Source organism: Pinus tabuliformis, chromosome 5_1 (genome assembly GCF_031772625.1).
Source record: "Pinus tabuliformis cultivar Carrire ecotype Pingquan chromosome 5_1, CPIR1, whole genome shotgun sequence".
In the NCBI taxonomy this organism is placed as follows: Eukaryota; Viridiplantae; Streptophyta; class Pinopsida; order Pinales; family Pinaceae; genus Pinus; species Pinus tabuliformis.
Window position 1 is genome coordinate 451,503,705 of NC_142305.1, and position 13,145 is coordinate 451,516,849.

A 13,145-nucleotide genomic window follows, 5' to 3' on the forward strand; every position below is an offset into this window, starting at 1 on the left:
TCATGAAGATTAGGTGTCAACATTCCCCCCCTTAATCTGAAGGGATGTTGGTGAGTCCAAGCATCATTCTGAATCGTTCAAGCTTTTCCTTTCCAAGTGCTTTGGTGAAGATGTCTGCAATTTGCTCATTTGTGGAACAATGACGGAGATGGATTGTTTTGGCCTCAACATGATGTCGAATCAGATGATATTTAGTATTGATATGATTTGTTCGATCATGGAACTTTGGATTCTTGGCCAACTTTATTGCAGAGGTGTTATCAGTCATGAGTGGACTTGATTGTACTTGTTTCACCTGCAAATCTTCAAGAATTTTCCTGAGCCACGCAATTTCTTTCGTTGCTTCAGTTGCTGCCACGTATTCTGCGTCAGTTGTGGAATCTGCTGGAACTGATTGTTTGCGTGATCTCCAGGAGACAGCTCCTGATCCAAGACTCATAGCATATCCTGAAGTAGATACCCCAGTTTCTTTGTCTCCATCGAAGTCTGAATCAGAGTATCCAATCAAGCTGAAGTCATCCACCTGTGTATACTTGATTCCAAGGTCTTGAGTTCCCTTCAAGTACCTTAGAACTCTTTTTGCAGCAGACCAATGTCCCTCACAAGGCTTTTACATGAACCTGGAGAGGATTCCAACAGTTAATGAAATGTCTGGTCTGGTAGTAGTGAGGTAGATGAGACTTCCTACAAGCTGTCTATACTTTGTTGCATCCTCAAATTCCTTTCCTTCAATAGATGTGAGCTTTAAGTTTTGTTCCATTGGAGTAGAAAGAGGATTGCACTCTGTCATGCCAAATCTGTTTAACAAATCTCCAATGTATTTCTTTTGAGAAAGAAATATGGATTTTGGATGTTGGGTTACTTCAATGCCAAGATAGTAATGAACATAGCCCAAATCAGTGATTTCAAAACTTTTCCCTAATTCCTTCTTTATGGATGAAACGTAGCTTTCATTGTTCCCTGTCATTAAAAGATCATCTACATATACCACAAGATACACAACTGTTTTGCCAACTTTCTTGACAAATAAAGTTGCATCATCAAGATCAAAATGATTGAAGTTGAGTTTCAGAAGATGCTCAGTTAGTTTTTCATACCAGGCTCGCGGTGCTTGTTTGAGGCCATACAAGGACTTCACAAGTTTGCATAATTTATGTTCATGTCCTTTCACAGCAAATCCTTCAGGCTGGGACATAAAAACATTCTCTTTTAGATCTCCATTCAAGAATGTAGTTTTTACATCCATTTGATGGACTTTCCAACCATTCTGAGCAGCTAGTGCAAAGAGTGTCCCGATGGGGGCCCATTTTGCTGTGGGGGCAAAATTTTCCTCATAATCGACCCCTTCCTTCTGTGCAAAGCCTTTTGCCACAAGCCTAGCTTTGTGCTTGTCAAGTGAGCCATCAGCTTTGTACTTGTTCTTGTAGACCCACTTGCAGCCAATTGGTTTGGTTCCAAATGGAGGATCAACCAGCTCCCAAGTGCCATTCTTTATGAGAGCATCATACTCCTTTTGCATCGCTTCTTTCCATTCATCATGAGAAGCAGCTTCTTTGAAGGAAGTTGGTTCAAAATCTGTAGACAAGTTCAATTCACAATCATAAGTAACATCCATATCAACAGGTGAATTAGAGTCATCTACATCACCTCCATTTTGTCGGTTTGAATTTCTGGTTCCTGTTTTTCCAATTTCATGAGGATGAACACTTTCAAGTGTCTTTGTCAGCCACTTTGGGGGACCTTTCTAAGATGGTCCAGGCTACTCTGTTGATTGAGTTGGGACTGAATCAAGATTGAGTCTCCCAATTCTATCAATTACATCACTTAAAGCATCATCCGTTGTTGGAGTTTCATGCAGGGGAGATTGTTCTTCAGAAGAAGATTCCACACGTTGATCTAGTATAGGAATCCCCCCTTCAAGATGTGGAATCTGATTATCAAATTCTTGAAATGATTTCGTTTTTGTGAATCTATCCAAGCGATCAAGTTGCCGCTCAACAACATTGTCAGATTTGGATGATTCAAAAAAATGACATCTCTAGATACAACAAACTTTTTATTTACTTCATCATAGAGGCGGTATGCTTTAGAGGTGTTTGAATACCCCAGGAAGATACACTTACGACTTCTAGCACCAAGTTTGTTTCTATGTACCTTTGGTATCAAAGCATAACAGGTGGAACCAAAGATCCTGAGATGTTTTACCGAAGGAACATGTCCATACCACAATTCATAAGGAGTCTTGTTTCTTATAGCATTAGATGGACATCTATTCTTTATATATGCAACACATAGAACAGCATCAGCCCAAAACATTATCTTTACATTTTTTAAGAAAAGCATGGATCGTACCATATTCAAAATTGTTCTATTCATTCTTTATGCTACACCATTCTGTTGGGGATTATTAGGTACAGTTGTTTGATGTTTGATCCCATGTTGGCGAAGATAGTTTTCAAATTCATTTGATGTATATTCTTTTCCATTATCAGTGCGAATAGACCCAATATGAGATCGTGCATCATTTTCAATCCATTTATGAAAATTCTTGAATGTTTGAAAAGCATCAGATTTGTTCTTCAATAAATAAACCCAACACATTCTGGTGTAATCATCAACAAATGTCATGATATATTTATTTCCATTTGCAGAAGGAACAGACATTGGACCACATAAATCTGAATGAATGAGTTCAAGCTTCCTATGTGCTCTTGAATGTGAATCATGAAAAGATTGTTTGCTATGCTTTCCTAGAATGCAAGCATCACATTGCTTATGTTTCCTAGGAATTGTAGGCAAACCAGCAACACCATTTTTCTTCAATAAGCGGAGACTGTCATAGTTTAAATGTCCAAATCTAGCATGCCATAATAAACTTGATGGAAGTGTACCTTCTTCATGATGAGAAATATATGAGAAATGTTGTGCATGAGTAGAGGTTCCTTGCAGTTTGAGAAGTCTTTCTTCTTCTATTCCCCTCATGACAAGTGAGTGGTCAGATGCTTTTCTTACCTCAAGCTTTCCATCAAACATATGAATGGAGTGACCTTGCTGGCAGATTTGGACCAAGGACAGCAAGTTTCTCTTGAGCTGTGGAAGATATAGAACATGATCCAGAAGAAAGTCTGGAAGATCAGGCAGTTTAAGCCTGATTGTGCCAAGCCCTAATGGCTTGATTTTTGACTAATCTGCAAAGTATACTGCTCCATCAACATTGTCAGTGAAATCTTCAAAAAAATCTTTTCTATGAGTCATGTGACAGGTTGCACCTGAATCAAGCAACCAATCATTTTTCGAAGAAGCAAGTGAAGCATTAAACAAATCTTCATTTACTCCAATGTTACATTGTGCCTCAATATAGTGAGCGGATTCAGGTGCTTTACCTTTGTCTGTATCATCAGTTTTACCTTTCTGCTGGTTTCTTTTCTGCTCAATTTTGTCCCATGGTAGCTTGCATGTAGAAGCATCATGTGATCCATTTCGTTTGCAGCGAATGCAATGCATATCTGCCTTTTCTCCTTGAGAATGTCTGCCCCCCTGCCTCTGAAGTATCTTCCTCTTCCTCTTCGTCCACCTCTTCCTCTTGTAGAATCTTGAGCAGGATGCTTTTCTTTATGAGCAAGGCACACAGTCTCTTCAAAAGATTCAGGAGCTGTCTTCTTTCCAAAGGCTTTCTCTCTTTCAGCAAATTTTTTCACAAGAGAGTCAAAGGTTATATCTTTAAGATTTCCATTTGCTTGTAAAGACTCAAGATAATTGGAGTAGGTAGGATAGAGTGCCTTGAGAAAAGCAATAAGAGGGATATCCAGCTCAACCTTAGTGGATTTAATATCATGCATTATAGACTTTACTTCAGATGCAAGAGCAAGAGGATCATTATTTTTCAGTTCAAGAGTGAAGAGTTTAATCATGAGCTGAACAACTTCAAGTGCAGAATGTGAGTCATAGAGTTCTTTTAGCTTTTGTAAAGCTTCAAAGGCAGTTGAATATGATGAAATATGGCGACTTACTTCTTCATTTACAGATGCTGCGATTAATGCATAGGCTTTGCTGTTCTTGTTTTCCCAAATGACGAGCTCTTTGTCTGATGTAGGCTGCACTGGGTCATTGTCTCATTCTCCGACACACACTCCCTTCCACAACTCATTGAAGATGAGGGTGTGTTTTATCATCTGGGACCATTCAGGATAGTTCTCCTTGCCAGTGAGAACTATTCCTACCATAGAGATAATTGAATGCATTTTGTAAAAAATCCGAGAGCTGTAAAAATACTTTTGCTGGCAAAAATGTGCTTTTTGTGTAATATTGTGAAAGTGGAAGAGGACTATGGTATGTTGGATTATACCACAGTTATATTAAAAAAACGCAGCAATAACATTCAATGGACAATGCTCAATGTAATAAAAATGGGAAGCGGAGGTGTATGGAAAGTGAAGGTTTGTGAAGGTGTCCGATACAAAGCAGCGTAGAGTGGTAAGTGACATAAAACGCGATACTACAATGACATCAAGAAATATATGTATAGGCAGTATATAATATAAAACGCAGCACTACAGTAGGCCAAGGCTCATGTACTTCACTATGCGGGATTCGTTCTCTCTGGTTGTCGTGGCTTCTGCTCTGTTTGTAATGAAGGCATCGTTTCCTTCTCTTCAGCACTTTCTGGCGGCGATCATTTCATGGATGCAGGATTTTTTCTCTCGCTGGCTGACTGTCCTATTTGTTTTTGCTGTAAACTGCATCATTCTTGCCATATTTGCCAATTCCGGGGATCTGCACTAGCAAAAAATTCTATTTAAATTTCACGCCCAATCATACTAACGACAAACCTCGGGAGCTGGACTAGCATCGCCATTGAGTAGCTCCAGGACTCGGCCCCAGAAGACAATGACTGTGAAGTAATTGACAGTAGCAGCAGAGAAACGCAACGACCTCTTTGTTGGAAGTGCAAAAACGCACTCAGAAGCAGCGACATGGAAACCAAACATCTATCGGGCAGGTGGACTTGAGCATGGTCCAGATAGACTAGCCTAGAGATTTGTTCCGGTAGGAAAGCACGCAGTTCTTAGGTCCATATACCACCGGACTTAAACCTCGCCGAGCCCAAGATTCACATGAACCTAACAGACAACAAAGAGTGAAAATGTGCAGAAACTATAACAAATAGGAGTCAGCGTTAAATCCAAGGTCTGATAAAACGCAGATTTGAAAAACGCATATGACAGCGTTCACACACTAGCATTCAGCATTCACACCAGGTCTCTAGATAGAGGGCGCAGACTTTAAAAAATAGATACAATATCAAAAAACGTATACCATGTCAGGCCAGGTAACCAGGCAGAATATAGACAGGAAACTGACATTAGGAGTTACACAAAAGCTAATTTCGGGAGCTGGCTCTGACACCATGTCAAGCCAGGCAGTAACTCTCCAAAGGCAGAAAAAGCTGATTGGTATATTTATTCCATAGGTATGTTATTGTTTTATACATTAGGAGTGATTGTTCAGTTCATCTTCCGATGACTGTTCACATTCCTGATTTATTTATTTTACAAATTCCCCAATCATGAAGATTAGGTGTCAACAAGCTCAAAGAAGAAAATTAGTATAGCAAATATTAGAACGAATTCTCATGATCTCTATAGTGAAACAGGTCGTTGGGCAGTTCCTAAAACGCCATGGATGGAAAGGATCTGTGATATATGTGAGAATAGAAACATTGAGGATGAAAACCACGTCCTCTTAGAGTGCTCCGTGTACAACCACATTAGATCTCAGTGTCACAATCTTTGTTAGAATACTGACCTTCCTAGCCTTTTACAATGTCAAAATTATAGTGAGCTCGGGAGGCTTCTCTCCAAGCTTTTTGAGCCTAGGAATAAAATCTTAAATCAAAATAAATAATTTGTTTCTTTAAGTCCGATAGACCATTGTTTGATCTCAGTGGACGTTCAGCACCACCACTACCACCATCATCAAAATATATATATTTCTAATGCATTCTATTTATCCATTAAAAATATATATATTTCAAATAAAATAAAAAAATTGGAACATGTCCGCGGTAGGAATTCAATCAGGTAATTGAAATTATTCCGTTCGTTTAAGTTTAACTGCGCAGATTTTGTAGGAGAGATTTCATTCTCAATTTGCTATTTTTTTTTATATATCCCTTCCGTTTCACAGCACTTACCAATTGAACTACGCTGGAGGCTGGGACTAGTCTGGGGATAATAATGATATTTCACTGAATGAGCCAAAAAAAAAAAAATTGGTGTAGTCACATAATTATGTTTTTTTTCGAAAGTTATGGTTTTAGTTAAATTTGAAAAATTTAATAGTGATTTTTGTAAATCTAAATAGAAATTGTCAAACTCCATATTTAAAAAAAATTTAATGGCGCTGAATTTATTTTCAACATTAAAAACATGATTGAAACACTGCATCTACGAAATTAAAAAAAAAGAAAATTGGTCAAATTCGAATCACTTTTAACCATAATAACCATTCCTCCGCCTCCGTAAATATCCGGTTGTTACCATTCAAATCGTAAGCTGCCGACAATGGCTTAACATTTTGGAAGTTGAGCGCATGTCCTGTTGTCAGCGTTCCCTTCGTAAGCTGCCGACAACGGCCTGATATTTTTGAAGTTCAGCGCAGAGACTGTTGGATTCGCGGCCCAAAGACTGTTAAAAAATATGTCTAACCAATAATCCATTTCCATCTTTAAAATCAACCGACCATGACAAGCCTTTTTGTACTTTACCTTGTAATATTACAAGTTCTCCTTACAAGTTAGTGCAAGTTACGGAAGGTTATGTAAAAGAAAATAACAGTACGAAAACAAAATTTTATTAGTGAAACAAGAAATAAAGGTTTTCTTCGCTACAAGTTCTTTATATTATTTCCTAAAAGTGACTAAAGGTTTTAGATGTTTTAGGTTCTTCATATTTATTTCTTAAAAGTGACTAAAAGGTATTACTCATAATTAAACAACAATCATAATCGAATAAAATCTGAAAAAAAAATTGCAGATCTTGAAATTTGAGATAGTGACCATTGGCCTGCGCAATACCTATAAACGTGTAATTGAATGAGCGACACATTTCTGACTAGCATTTTAAATGGTTACCCATAAAGATAAATTGGTATGGACTATAAAGAACTCAACTCAGCGATTCGGGTCAAAGACATTTACAATGCAATGATTGATGGTCCTACTGTTGGCTCTGTTCCATTGTTTCTTCTATCACTATGGAAAGTGACATGCCCGCTCAAAATGATTCTATTTTCCTGGCTGGTCTTCTCCAACAGAAATCTCTCTTGGGAGGTTCTTCAAAAGAGGGGCTGGAATGGTCCGGGCCGCTGTTCCATGTGTCACTCAGACTCTCTACAAATCTGGTATGAATTGTCTTTATCTTTTTGTTTCTCTTACTGAGTTTTTGCTTCTGTACAGGAGGGCTACAGGTAGTGGAGTGAGCAAAGTATTCCTCTGCGCTCCTTGTTTGTAACAGTGGTCTGACTACTATGGAAATGGAGGAATGATTGTATTTTTCAAGATCACAGAGCCCCTCTTGCATCCATACTGATGCGAATTATTGAATGTTCAATCACTCCTGTCTAGTAGGGATTTTTTCCTACAGGTTTTGATGATGACATTTTTTATTTCATTCTCTTTCTACAGTCTTGGCTTTCGCTGGGCTATTTTGCATATGAACATTTTGTCGTTCCTGCCTCCTTCATAAGGATTATATGTCATATTATCTGTTTCAGCCGGTTTGGGATGCATCATCCATTATGTGCATTTCTCTCTTTCTTATTTCTTTTCAGGAGCGCTGAGGTTCATCCAGGCATGAATATCTGACTATGTATATGTGTTTCATTATATTCTCTTAATATAATCTATCTGGTTTTTTCTCTCTGAAAAAAGAAAGTGTCAACTTTTTTACAGGTTAGCCGAAATTTTAATACGTTTAAAAAGGAAAAAAATCTTATAAAAAGTCAAATCCAAGCCTGCAACCGACCTTCTCGAATTTCATGTTCAAAACAGAGTAGTCTATTTGCTCGATAATTTCACCTCCTCCACGTTCACGCTGGTCGAACTCCGGCCACCTCTCCATCCCTATCTCCAATCAACCTTCTCTGCAGTTGGAACCGTATTGTCTCCGTTGATGTCAGCCATAATAGTCTCTCACAGTTTGTTGATGTCCAGTTCCTCTTCCTGTCAATGTGTTAATTTAATGATTTGTTGTTGGGTATTAGATAATCTACCACTCTCATTTATTTAATGGCCTTTTAGGATTTGGTTAATTTTAAGTGTGTTTTTTGTTTGTTGAAAAATAACAACAATTAATGTCAATAATGTAGTTATTGGAGTAAATCTAGTTTTGTAGCTGTGAAAATGTTAGTAACAAAATAGTTCATATTAAATTTGTGTAAGGAAGTTAGGTAAGAAAATAATTCATATTAAATTGGTGATTGCTCCAGAGGCTTGAGGTAATATTGGAGTGTCATTTTTTACCTTGAGTAATAAGAATTCTAATCCTTTGACCAGTTAGAGGTTTTTTTCGGTTGATTTGTTGAAATTTCCTTGACACATTGTGAGCGTTTTACCACTTTAATTTTTTGTGTTTCCTGTTGTGTGATCCAATTTCCAATTCTTGTGTATTTCTTTCCCATTGAAATTTTTAACTTTTAACCGGCTCAAATACCAACAAATAGTATTAGAGCTAGGTTATGATGGAAGTGAGGAAAAGTATGTCTACTTACCACCATTGAACGGGCTCAAATACCAACCAATAGTATTAGAGCTAGGTTGTGAGGGAAGTGAGGAAATGTATGTCTTCTTACAACCATTGTCGGATAAAGGAGGAGTATTCTTAAAGGTTGCCTCTGCTACTGAAAAAGGTCGCACCACTGTAAAGAGGAACAACGTGTAGTCATTTTTTGTTTTTTTGCCATTGGTCAAAGAGTCAAAGACGTTGTTAAATGTTTTTTTGACATCGTGGCGAGCAGACCAAGCCGTCGTTGAGAAAGTCGCAGTCGGGAGTAAACCAAGTCACCGCTGATGAAGTTGCAGCCGGGAGCAGACCAAGTTGATGATTGTCGATTAGGAGCAAAGCCATACATTTTGATAGACCAGACAACTTCTGCATGTTCAGATTTCGGGTTCGTGGCTTGTCGGTGATTCATGAAAATATCGTTGATTCAACAGATGACCCAGATTCACAGATCAGTGATGACCCAGCTCGTGGATTCTCCGTATTCCTAGATCCTTGATGAACCAGATTCAAAGATGACCCATATTCAAAGATAGGCGATTCTGCATATTCCCAAATCGGTGATGACGCAGATTGCCCATATTCCCCATATTCGGCATATTCCCAAATCGGTGATTTGACATATTCCCTCCAGATGGTGGATTCATTCCCGAGATTCCCCAGCTCCCAGATGCAGGCGATGATAACAAAAAGGTGAACATTAACAGAAGTCTATTCGGAATGAAGTAACGTATTGTATTTAGACTGGTCTGTTTCAAGGCGTATGGTGGGCTTTTCCCACCCGGTCCAATAAGGTATTTGTCAGGGGATCTCTGCATGGTTTTGGCTGGTGAAATAAATAAATGGAGTAATAACATAAAGAATAATAAGTGCCAATGTAGCTTATCGACCAACTATGCAACCACGAATGTATTGGCTAGATAAACAAATGGGTGAAGCTCTAAATAAGTCAGAATAAGTCCCAATGCATCGTGTGTATCTCCAAGCCCGTAAAAGCTATCTGGTGAGTCTGACCTCTGGTGAGTCTGAAGTATGTACGAAAGACTGTCTGACTGTAGGTTGTCCCTTTCTTGTGGTACTGTCTAGGGCTGGCATTTCGTTCATTCGGCAGGCGTTCCGTTCCTTCAGGATGGATGGACTAAACCTTGTGCGAAGATGTTCCGCATTAAGCAAGCTATACATTTCTCATAAGCCAGACAACCTAGGCAACCAGCCATTGTCAATCAGTAGCCAATCAGACCAGGCTTGGAATTTCAAATTCCTTTTGCCTGTCAAATTAAAATTTGACGACGTTTTTGCAGTTTTTTAACCCTTTGTTTTACGTTTTAATCAAATATGTGAGTGTCACGGAAAACTCTAATTCCTTCATGCTTCATCAAATATAGGCCAGTTATTCGAGAACTCCATTGATGAGTCCTATGATACTACAATTTCTAAAGAACCCACCTGCAGCTCCAACTCCCGAGTCCCGGATATGCCGAATTTCATAGTTGGATTGAATAATCTTGTAAATCATGTCAAGCAAAGCCTAATATTTCATAATGGGGTTAATGTAGTTGGGGTAAAAGGTATGGGAGGAAGTGGCAAAACCACTCTTGCGTTAGCCCTTTGCAACGATCCCAAGTCAAAGGTTAGAGCAAATCCCCTTTTGAATTTTCACTCCAAACTCCCATTTAATTGCTTCACTTTCGTTTGTAATGCGTTTTCTATCTCCGATTTTCAGATTTCTTTCAAAACAATATAATTTTCATTACTGTTGCACATTCTCCAAATGTAAAGGGCCTTTTAAAGACTCTGTGGGATAAGACAATTGGTGGCAGAAGGCCTGATTTTCAGAGCATAGAGGATGCACACAACCAACTGAAGAATAATATTCATTTAAAAGGACATCCAAAAACTTTGGTGGTTTTGGACTATTTTTGGTCAAGATCAAATGTGGAACAGTTGTTGTTTGAAGCAGAGGGATACAAGACAATTATCACAATAAGACAGGATTACACTATTCCGACTTCAAATAGTACCCATGTCTATAACATACCCATGTTGCAGAATGCTGATGCCCTGTCACTTTTCTGCTTTTGGGCGTTTGGATAGCCTTCAATTCCAATAACAGAAGATGAGGATCTTGTTAAAATGGTATGAATTAGATCCTGATTGTTTCTCTATCTCATTCTTGATGCTTCGCATCCGACTCGCAAGGGGTTGGCTAAGAGCAGACAGTGTACCAAGCAAGCACTGATCACAGAATACCATGCCAGTGACCAGGGAAGTCTTGGGTTCAACTAAACCCACCATCCCAAATCCTTAAATGCATAGAGTTAAACGGAGGTTTGATTCCAAAAAGTATTGTAAATTTACATGGAAAAATTGTTTGGGAAATTGTAAAATTGTAAACTTGCATGGAAAGATTGTTTGGGAAATTGTAAAATTATAGGAAATTTTGACACGAAACCAATAGAAATTGCAATATTAAGCCACCAAGCAGTTGAGTTATGAAGAAATCAAACAATAGTATGTCGAAATTACCAAATTATTTTATAGGAGAAAAGTATTGGAATATGAATTTGGTTGTATTTTAAGTATTGGAATGTTACGTGTGAAACTTGAAGTGGAGAGTTGAGTTGTTGAGCATCCAAGTTTGCTCACAGATTCCACTCAGACACGGTCAATCCGCAAGAGAGGAGCACCACTGCACCAGAGCCAAATGTGCAGAAGTCGCCGAATGTGCAGAACTCGAAGACACCTTTTCTGCGACGCTGCGATTCACCATTCTATAAATTATTTTTCGGTTTGCAGTTGCGGACCCTCCTAAGACATAGTGATGACGTAGGTATATGAAAAGAACATTGTTTTATGCCTTACCAGTTAAAAATAAAATATGCAGCAAGTGTATAACATGCAAACAAGAATAATGCAGGGCAGGAAAGTAGAGATATAGTAGTACACGGCAGATGTTATTGGACTAATACATAACAACAAAGTGAATATAATAGTTGACAACATTGTAGAATAAATAAGCAAAACGTAAATATACCTAAAAAGGAACTTCAGCCTGCTAAAATTTGCATCCCAAATATGCAACACACCAAACAGAGCACTAAGTATAAACAAAAGTAATAACTACACTGAATCTAGTAAGAACTTTCATGACCTTATCTGACTGAGAATGGTCATTGGGGTCAACCCTATAAGACCAGCTTTCTAGAACCAACAATTCCAAGAGGTTACTATCATTAGCACTGGACAAGTATAAGATACCAATGAACATAAAATTCCCCCTAAAAATAAACATCAAGAGCTGCAAAATCCATCCCACTTCACAGCCTGGGGGTGACTGTATTCGTGACAACAGGGGCTATAATTTAGCAGCATTTACAACAAAGAGACACGAGTTCAAATCCCTGTAAGCAAGTTACGATGAAAACCACAATCAAAATCAAGTAGCAAATGAACCTAGGAGATTCCAGCTTAGGATTGCACAGTCGACAAAGCTGCAATAACTAATTGACCTATTGTAGTTGGCTTGGTAATTCCTACCCATGATTTTGGAACCCAAGTAAAGGAGCATTCCAACCCTTTTACAGTCCCACTTGCCATATCAGCCTAGCTACTTCATGTCAGTTAAACCCTTGAGCAGACAATAAGCCCAAAAACTATCAGTAAGAATCTCGACCAGTCAAACCCAACAAAAGAAAACCTTTTTTCAGGCTAACGATGAAAAATTCAACTTAGCCATTAGTTCTAAATCCCAAACTTACTGTTGAACTAGACCCCAACAAAAACACCCAAATTGAATTTTTTTGAAAAAGGCAAACTTAAGGCTCCGTGTACAATGCATCACAATATAAACATGCATAAAAAGCTAATTGGCTATAATGCTTGCGTTTTTGCAGTGATACGCTCATAAAACGAACCAGTAAAGATAGTTTCTGCGAGCTTCTGCGTGTTTAGACTAGATAATCCACTCGCAAACTATTGCAGAATTGAACACAAGGCAACTCCTCAAAGTCGCGGAAAGAACACGGCACTGACTCAGAGGTGACCGTGAGTGAGTCAACATACATGAATTCTATAAATTTGCAATGAACATGTAAGCAGTAGATTGCAATTTTCAAATTGCAAGTCTCGTCAGATTAAATTTGAGCGGTGGATTGTAGCTGGATAATTAATGGTAAGTACTAGGTAGTAGGTAGTGGGACGGTAAAGCATTTAAGTTTAAACTACATTATGTACCACTACAGCTTGCTGGTCCCAGCCAAATAAGGTATTATAAATTTTTACGTTTCACTTGTTGAAATAGACGTCATTTTGACAGTTTGTAGGGGTGTATCACACGTCAGATTTGATGTGGAAATTTTTTCAACT

The 13,145-nt window shown here is 38.3% G+C and overlaps 1 pseudogene; it reads left to right on the forward strand.

The window, feature by feature from the left end:
• Nucleotides 1-10,327: 10,327 nt before the first annotated feature.
• On the forward strand, nucleotides 10,328-10,922 carry LOC149165436 (putative disease resistance protein At5g47280; annotated as a pseudogene).
• Nucleotides 10,923-13,145: the final 2,223 nt, after the last annotated feature.